The sequence below is a fragment of the Alligator sinensis genome, unplaced genomic scaffold, assembly GCF_000455745.1.
Source record: "Alligator sinensis unplaced genomic scaffold, ASM45574v1 scaffold510_1, whole genome shotgun sequence".
Classification (NCBI taxonomy): domain Eukaryota; kingdom Metazoa; phylum Chordata; order Crocodylia; family Alligatoridae; genus Alligator; species Alligator sinensis.
Window position 1 is genome coordinate 246,899 of NW_005842052.1, and position 8,126 is coordinate 255,024.

The 8,126-nt window shown below is 49.3% G+C and overlaps 1 protein-coding gene across 6 annotated transcripts in view; it reads right to left on the bottom strand.

Moving 5' to 3' along the window:
* Nucleotides 1-8,126, bottom strand: part of MRAS (muscle RAS oncogene homolog) — a 55,748-nt gene that overhangs the window by 46,897 nt on the left and 725 nt on the right. The window contains exon 2 of one of the 6 annotated variants that reach the window (XM_025203322.1): nucleotides 5,005-5,247. The exons of the other annotated variants lie outside the window; for them this stretch is intronic. The gene's annotated coding sequence lies outside the window, so the exon portion shown is untranslated. The remainder of the gene's footprint in view (nucleotides 1-5,004; nucleotides 5,248-8,126) is intronic. 6 annotated transcript variants of the gene reach the window in all.

Sequence of the window (8,126 nt, forward strand, 5' to 3'; positions counted from 1 at the left end):
AACACCCCCTTCTGCTCCCATTTCCATACACAAGTTCAAAGGGAAGAGGTTCATACTGTACTTTGGTAGGACTTAAAATTCATAAAGGCAGAAGTACCTTTGAAGAACACAAGTTCAAATCCTGCTGATGAGCAATGCAGCATCTAATGTGCAATCACATAATTAAAGCTTGCATGATAATGCGCATACACAAGAGGCACAATTAAGGTTGCATGGGTAATGTAATTTGAGCATATTCTAACTTCTGAGTGCTTCGTTTTCATGCTTAAGCAGTCTTGTAGCGTTGGCTTGAGTGTAATATTTAAGTATGTACACATGCGCCCACCCCCTCCTCTTAAATTAGCCCTAATTTAACTGATTGATCATCATCTCAATGCTTGTAGTGTTTGCTTACAAAAGGACGCTAATGGTGGGTCTGTCTTCCCACTGGGTGCGAAGGATTTTCCGCAAGCAGCGCTGGCGGTACTTGTCCAACAGCTTGAGGTGTGTCCTGGATGTTGTACACGTCTCAGCTTCGTACAGTAGGGTGGGGATCACGACTGCTTGATAAACCATGAGCTTGTTTTCAGATCTAATGTCTCTTTGGGTAGCCAGTTCCAGTGCTTTACTACCCACCTCATGAGAAAGTTTTTCCTAATATCTAACCTCAACTTCCCTTGCTGCAGCTTGAGCCCATTGCTCCTTCTTTTGTCATCTCCCCCCCCACTGAGAACAGCCCAGCTCCATCCTGCAGGGAATTGAAGGCTGCTATTCAATCTCCCCTCAGTCATCTCTTCTGCAGACTAAATCAGCCCAGTTCCCTTGGCCTGTCCTCAGAAGTCCTGCGTCCCAAACCCTGAACCGTTTTCATTGCCCTCCGCTGGCCCCTCCAATTTGCCCACATCCTTTCTGTAGCTGGAGTCCCCAAACTGCAGTCACATGGGTGTATCAAAATTGGACCCAAGCAACATAGAGGTAGTGATAACTACATGATGGGTCTGATCCCTGCTGCAAGGCAGCATAATCCAACTGAGCCCTACCCCTCTGTGCACCAGTTTCAGCCCCATTGCTGTAAATTAGTACAGCTCTTTTGGCTCGAATAGATTATAGAGCAGTTCACACTAGCTGAAGGTCTGCTCAGCTTGATCTAGTTGGAGTCTAATCTCCAGGTAACCTGATAAGGAGAGGGAGGATCTGCCTCTCCTCCGAGTCTGGTCAGCGGAGGGGTGGGGAACAAGTTATCAGGGCATGGACTGATCCTGGTTATCTGCCAGGCATGTTTCTCCCTATGGCTGTGAAATCCTGGAATAGCCTGTTAAAGGGTAACGAGGCTATTTGAAAGTGAGCTGCAGAACGATACAGCAGTCATAGAGTTTGCAGCAATACAAAGGCTTGCACAATGACCACCCCCGCCCCCATATTACCCTACTGTATTAAGTTACACCTCAACTATTTGGAAGGAATGTAAATCAGACCTTTCAGAGCTTAAGACACAGTATCTGCTTTGGAAATGTGGTTCTCATTTCAGCTTGAATAGTCACCAACAATTTTTTGCTGCCAGAGACCAAAACCTGAACCTGCAGGTCAGTTAAGAGTCAGACCATTTCTGTCCCTAACAAACAGAACGGCAGCTGTCGCCGCGAACAGGCTGCGCAGGCTTTGTCTGCGCTGGGGGAAAGCCAGCGCCCTGCAGGGATGCATCAGAGGAAGCTTTCTAAATGGCGCGCTTGTGAAGTCAATAAGCCACGATCTGTGGGGAACAAGTTATCCCTGTATGAAGTGATAACTCCAGAGGGCAGTTGGAGTAACCCAACTGGGAATCCAGGAAGCCTCCCAGCAGCCCACGGATATTAAGGATGGCAGAACTTGGCCTAAAGGTAATGGGGACCTAATTTCCAAGAGTGCTGACCATCACAACACAAGGGTGGCTCTCTCCTAGCCAAGTACCCATTCAGCACACAGGGGACTGTAGGGTAGGGAACGCAGCTACGGTTATCTTGCAGGATAAGACGTTTCAACAGCCTCTAGAACAGGGCGGGAGGCGCAATTATTTCAGCTGGAGGGCCGCTTAAATGAGTTTTGGTGAGCTTCGAGGGCCGCACACAAAATCTTTCAGAAGATATCATTTTAACGAATTATAGATAAAAACCCCACAAATTGTTTGATTTTTTTTTTTTTTTTACTATACATCTACTATAACATTCTTGAATTTAATTTCCAAAAATGTTGTCCCGATTGATGTTTTGAGTCGTGCATATAGAGGCACTTGCATCATAGCTCAAATTAAAGTCTTAATTGTGTATGTTGTGTGTGTGGGGGTGTATGTAAGTGTGTGTGTGTGTGTGTGTGGTGGGGGGGGATACAGGGGTTGGGGGAAAAGAGGGAGGGGAGGACAGGGGGCATGTGCAGCAGAGCTCACCCAGGTGGTGCAGGTGGTTTGCCCCCCTCCATCCAGCCTACAGCTGCCTGCACGGTGCCGAGCCCACCTGCTCCTGCCCCACACCTGCCGATGGCACTGCCCCAGCCCTGGCAGTGCGCACAGCTTCCTGGCAGGGCTGCACCATGGCACTGCTCAGCTCCCCCCGCCTCCACTGGCTCCCCTCCCGTCCCTGCCGCACTGCTCCGAGCAGAGGGGCGAAGCTGCAGCCAGGCGACTCCTGCCCCAGCACGCAGGGCTCCAGCTCCAGTTCCTAGGCGCCTTCCACCCACTCAAATCCCAATACGATCAACAGCTCCAGGACACAAAGCCTTCACGATGTGCATGCCCCGGAGTCAGTAATGCATGCACAAAGGATGATATGGCTTTAAATGACTTTCTTTGGGAGCTACATTTAAATTGCCCGGGATCAAGGTGAGGTTTTCCTTTGCTAGTATGGTCTTAACTGCAATATCCGAGGGTCTCATACAATTCAAGTATATTTATTTTTGGAAACCCTGAAAGAGAGAAAAATTCTGTAATTCACATTTGATAGCTGGGGGAAACCAAGGCACAAAGCGTGTCTAGAGGCCAGGTCCACAAAGGTATCAGGATATTAGTGAAGTCACCCAGAAAGTCTGCGGTGCAGCATGGGTGAAGCTAGGCCTAACCACTGGGCAATCTGCCTGCTCAATGGAGAGCTGCCAGTTCATGACATGGCTAACCAGCACTTACTGAAGACCAGGTATAAAGCTTCAGACCATCTGAAGCCATAAAACATGGTCAACAACCTCCCCCGCCACCCCAGCTCCCCTTGCAAACGCAGCTCCCATCCCGCTCAAGAATGACCTCACTGGATAATGCTGCCCCCATCATCATTACCTCACCGCTGTCTGTCTGCACACCGTGGGTTGTATCCCCGCGTGGAGTCTCCATCGACTCTCTCAGCAGCACTCGCTCACACAGACACACACAGATTAGTGACCACTTCACTGGAATCTGAAACAGCTAATTAGGGAGCCATAAATCATTAAAAACCAGGCAGGCCAATGCATCCATCATCTGTAGTTACGCCTATGATTGCTCCTGTCTGGTCTGAAAGAGACCCACAGTCATGCTTACTGCAAAAGCTGCTGAATGCAAGGGAGTTACTCCGTGCGCGCGCTAGTACAATAGAGCAGAATTGGATCCACTGAGCTGTTGGTTGCTTTAATTTCCCCCTAGGCTGCAGCTCTCTCCAACCAGGCTGTTGTGGGGATATTCGAGGCAGGCAGACAAGTTCGGTTCCCCGCTCTCCATCCCAAGATCATCTCTGATCTCTCTCCTTTCTCAACAGCCCCAGTTACAAGAAGTGCCATCACCCCCAAACCCAGGGACCACTATTCCTCTCCCGCTGCTGATTGCTTCCCACTTCTGGTTTGACTTAGACTGAATTTCTCACAATCCACGTTTCCTTAACTTTTTGGTATCTGAGACACCAAGAAGGTCTTTGATCTTTGAAAGGTCCCGTTCGAGGTACCCCTGTGTGACTTAGGGATATCATTCCTCTACTTCAGCACTGTTTTTAGCACCACCTTGGAGACTTGAACGGGAAGCCCTTCGATTTTCTCCCTTATTCCCCTCCTCACTTCATTATTACAGGCTGGTTTCCAAGAACCTCAGTCTCGATTAAGTCCCTGTTATTGTGCAGGCTCCTCTGCCTTGCAATAGAGCTAGAATCATCACTGTGCTAGGGGCTGCACATACCCGGAGCAAGAGACAATCCCTTCCACTTACAGGGAGAAACACGATTCATGCAGAAATTGGGACCCAGCACAAGTCAAGGCCCAGAGGAATCAAGGGACTTCATCAACATCCCCGAGGAAGCCGGTGGCAGATGCAAAAGGTGACCCAGGGCACCGGAGTCATAATCCACAACACTAACCTTCCTGTACCCTGCCTTCCCTAAGGATGGCAGAGGTCTTGCATACAAGGTAGCTGGGCAGACTGGAGAAGAGGTGCAAGAAGGAACCAAGGGAGACAGAATCACACCGGCAGGCCAAAAATCAGGCTGGGCCAATTAAGTCCACTGAGAATATTGCAGCCTGAGGCTTGATACCAAGCCTGGAACTGGCCTCTCTTCAGTGGATCCACTCTGAACGTTTGGAGCAGTGCTTCTCTATCTTTTTAGGCTTTAGCCATTCCTCAATAGCCTTGAGGCCCCCTCGGGACATGCCAGCTCTTCATTTTCACTTTTTTGACTGCAGAAAACTAATATAGCAATGCTTCTGTTGCAAGTAACTTGGATCACAACAGGTCACAATGCTTCTGACACTATGGATGCCTATCCAAAATCTTTGGGGGTCTCTTGGGCATCAGGTTTGCACACCTAACAGTGCTAACACCTTGCGTCAGGAAGGATCTCAAGACAGCGCAGGATGCTGTGGTACCCCAGCTGAGAACTGCTGGTTTAGAGGTTCGTCTTTGGAGGCGATACCGCCAGGTCTAGCCCTTATTCCCAAACTGCACCATATTCTCAAGCAAAGGGGAAACAGTCTCTGGTTTATAAATGCCATGGAGAAAGCCAGGGAATTTCCGACACACTGCTAGTTATCATAGTGATTCATTACCCTGCATCCATTTACACTTGCATCCAATGCTGCTCTGCCAACTGCAGCAAAAGCTCAGGTATAGGCCCCTCTTCCTGCCAGCCCCAATGTGCCAATGTGTCTTTGTGCCAACAGGAGAAAAGTCCTTTTGTCTCAGTGCTGAACAATCCAGTTTTTCTCCCCACCTCCTTTTGTGAGGCTCAGCCCCTGTTCAACAAACCCTGCTGGAAAAGGAAGGCTTTGTTTCTGCAATATTCAGCTCCTCTGCAAAAAAAAATAAAAAATCTTGACCTTGTGAAAACACCCACAAAGACTTCAATAAATAGAAACTGCCTTTCACATAGTTCTAGAAAACAGACGCTGGGCCAACTTCACCCCAGCTGTAAATACTTGGGCTACACTGGCATCTCTCTCACATGACACCTCTCACACCAGAAATGAACTCGGCCCCTTCTGCACAACCAGGCTCTGCGCTGTATTCTGCGGGATTCACTTGAATAGAGGAAGAAAATTAAAGTAATATCAGGAAGAGGGCTATTCATATCTGGTGTTAAGGAGGCCCTGTTTCCCCACTTTGCACCACTATTGAAAGGGACGCTGACAACTTTCAGTTTTGGGAACCGAGTAACAGATGAAGAAACACAATTTCTGGAAGACGGCCAGTTAAACAGCAGGGCCAAATTGTTTTTAAGAGTCCTTTTACATTTCCTCTATCTGGTTTGCATCTTCCAAAGGATCTGTATCTCAAGGGAGAAAGTGACTGAGTCCTTGGGTTAGGTGCAGCAGTTGTTACTTGCAAATTCTGCCTGAATGCTTTCCAGGTGACAGACATGGGATTTTCTAGCGGATGGTATCCATGTAAGGACGCAATAATCCTAACTTGAAACGAGAGTTGGTACAGAATGGTTAACAGTAACAAAACAAAACCAAACCAGGTGATTATCATGGCCAGCGGACTTTGCCCAGAGTGATGCTCTTAGGAAATTATTTGCATCAAGGCCAGGCCTTCTGAGCTGAACCAGACTTGGTTCTCAGGCACTGCATCCAGGTATGAGGCAGTCTCTGCCCCAAGGAGGTCACAGACTAAGTTTTCCTGCAACTATCAGACAAGTGTTGAGAAATCATCACCGTTACTACAACAGGCTTGTTTTATTGCACAGTGTGATCCAGTGGTTACAGCACTGGGTGGGGGATCACTATATTGCACAGTATGATCTGATGGTTACAGTGGGGTGGGGGATCACTACATGTCACAGTACGATATGATGGTTACAGTGGGGTGGGGGATCACTACATTGCACGGTATGATCTGCTGGTTACAGTGGGGTGGGGGATCACTACATGTCACAGTACGATATGATGGTTACAGTGGGGTGGGGGATCACTATATTGCACAGTATGATCTGATGGTTACAGTGGGGTGGGGGATCACTACATTGCACGGTATGATCTGATGGCACCCAGTGGGGTCAGGGAGCTGGCTTAGTGTCTAGCCCCATCTCTACCCTTCCTGCCTCACCTTATGTTGGTCACTTTAGCTTCTCAGAGCCTCGATTTCCCTATGTGTTGTGTGGCGGCTGTTATGGTTTGCAATCTTCCCTGAAGTGCTTTAAGAGCTCTAAACAGAAAGCAGCACAGCTAGCTCACAAACACGAAGGACTCAAGAAAAATCACCCAAAGGACCAGAGGAATTTTCTGCTCCATCTCAGGTTTCTAATACTTTTGTCACAAGGCAAACAGGAATTGAAGCCAATTAACTGTACTATTGAATAAAGCCGACCTCTTTGATAAGAACACTTTCTATTCTCTCCAAGACAAAACCTTCTTCTCTCTCTCCAGCTCCCTTGCAGTCTGGCAAACCACGCTGGGCTTCAGAACAATTGCATGAAAGGCCCCGTAAAGCAAGCAGCTTTCCAAAGTCTGCCATCGTCCAAACGCCAGCTGAAACGCACAGCACTGAAGCTGCGAATTCAGAGCCCAGGACACCCACAGGCTATTAGAGTTAATGATCTCTGGACAGCCAGATCTGCTGAAAAAAAGGAAATCAATGCTTGGGACTAATAGTTCATCCTTGCTACAGAGAAACAGACTCTTTACTATCAGGCTTAAGGACAACGGTTCTCAACCTTTTTAGACTGGAAAACGCCAGCTCTTAGTTTCCACTCGATTTTTAACTCCAGAAAGTAAACAGAGCGATTCTTGTGTTGCACAGATCTCAGGAAGCCCGTGAGCGGGAAGGGTGGCTTTTAAACACTGGGGATTCCTATGTGAAGTCTCCGGATTTATCTTGCGAGTCTTGCTCGCGCACCGAACGGTGCTAACGCTGCGTGGCATCCTGTGGCACCCTCGAAAGGATCTCAAGGCACACCGGGGTGCAGCAGCAGCGTACAAATATAAGAACTGCCATTTACTGAGTCGGACCGTAAGCCCATCCAGCCCGGTGTACTGCATCACACGGGGGCAGGGAGCGGGTGCTGGAAGAGAGAGCGAGCAGGATACGACCCAGGTTTATTTCCACCCTTCCTGTCTCGCTTGCAGCCTCCAGCTTTGAACGTCTCAAAAACTCGGGCTCAGAGTCAGCGCCTCTCACTCCCAGGCTCAATTGCTAGGGACGCTCCTTTCTTCCAGGAATACGTCCAAACCCTTTGGGGATCTGGCTAAACTCTCAGCATCCCTTCACTTGAAATGACCCACCGAGTGAAAAAACTTCCTCGGGGTCATTTTTGTCAACTGCCTGCCTGCTTGCTTCATGCGTGACCCCTAGTCCTTGCCTGGTGAGAGAGTTGATAATAAACCCCCCGCCGTGGACTTTTGCTTCGCCAGCTAGTCATGCGTTAAACCCCTCCGACAGAATCGCAGCTCTTTCCCAGGCCAGACCCAGGTCCATCCAAGTCCCGCGACCTCTGGCTCAGCCTCCTCCAGCCGGGTCTGTACTTGGGATCTCTCGAACTAGGAAGGACGCTCCGGCTGGGGGGCTCTTCACGTCCCCAAGCAGAGCTTCACCGGGCAGTGGCCCCCATCTCCTCGGAGGGCCAGTGGGCACCGTGCCAGCCCACCACCGTCGCTGTTTGGTATACCGAGGGTGGAGGGGACCCATCTAGTCCAACCCCCCCCCCCCCCTCCCTCGCCCCGAGGGATCACCG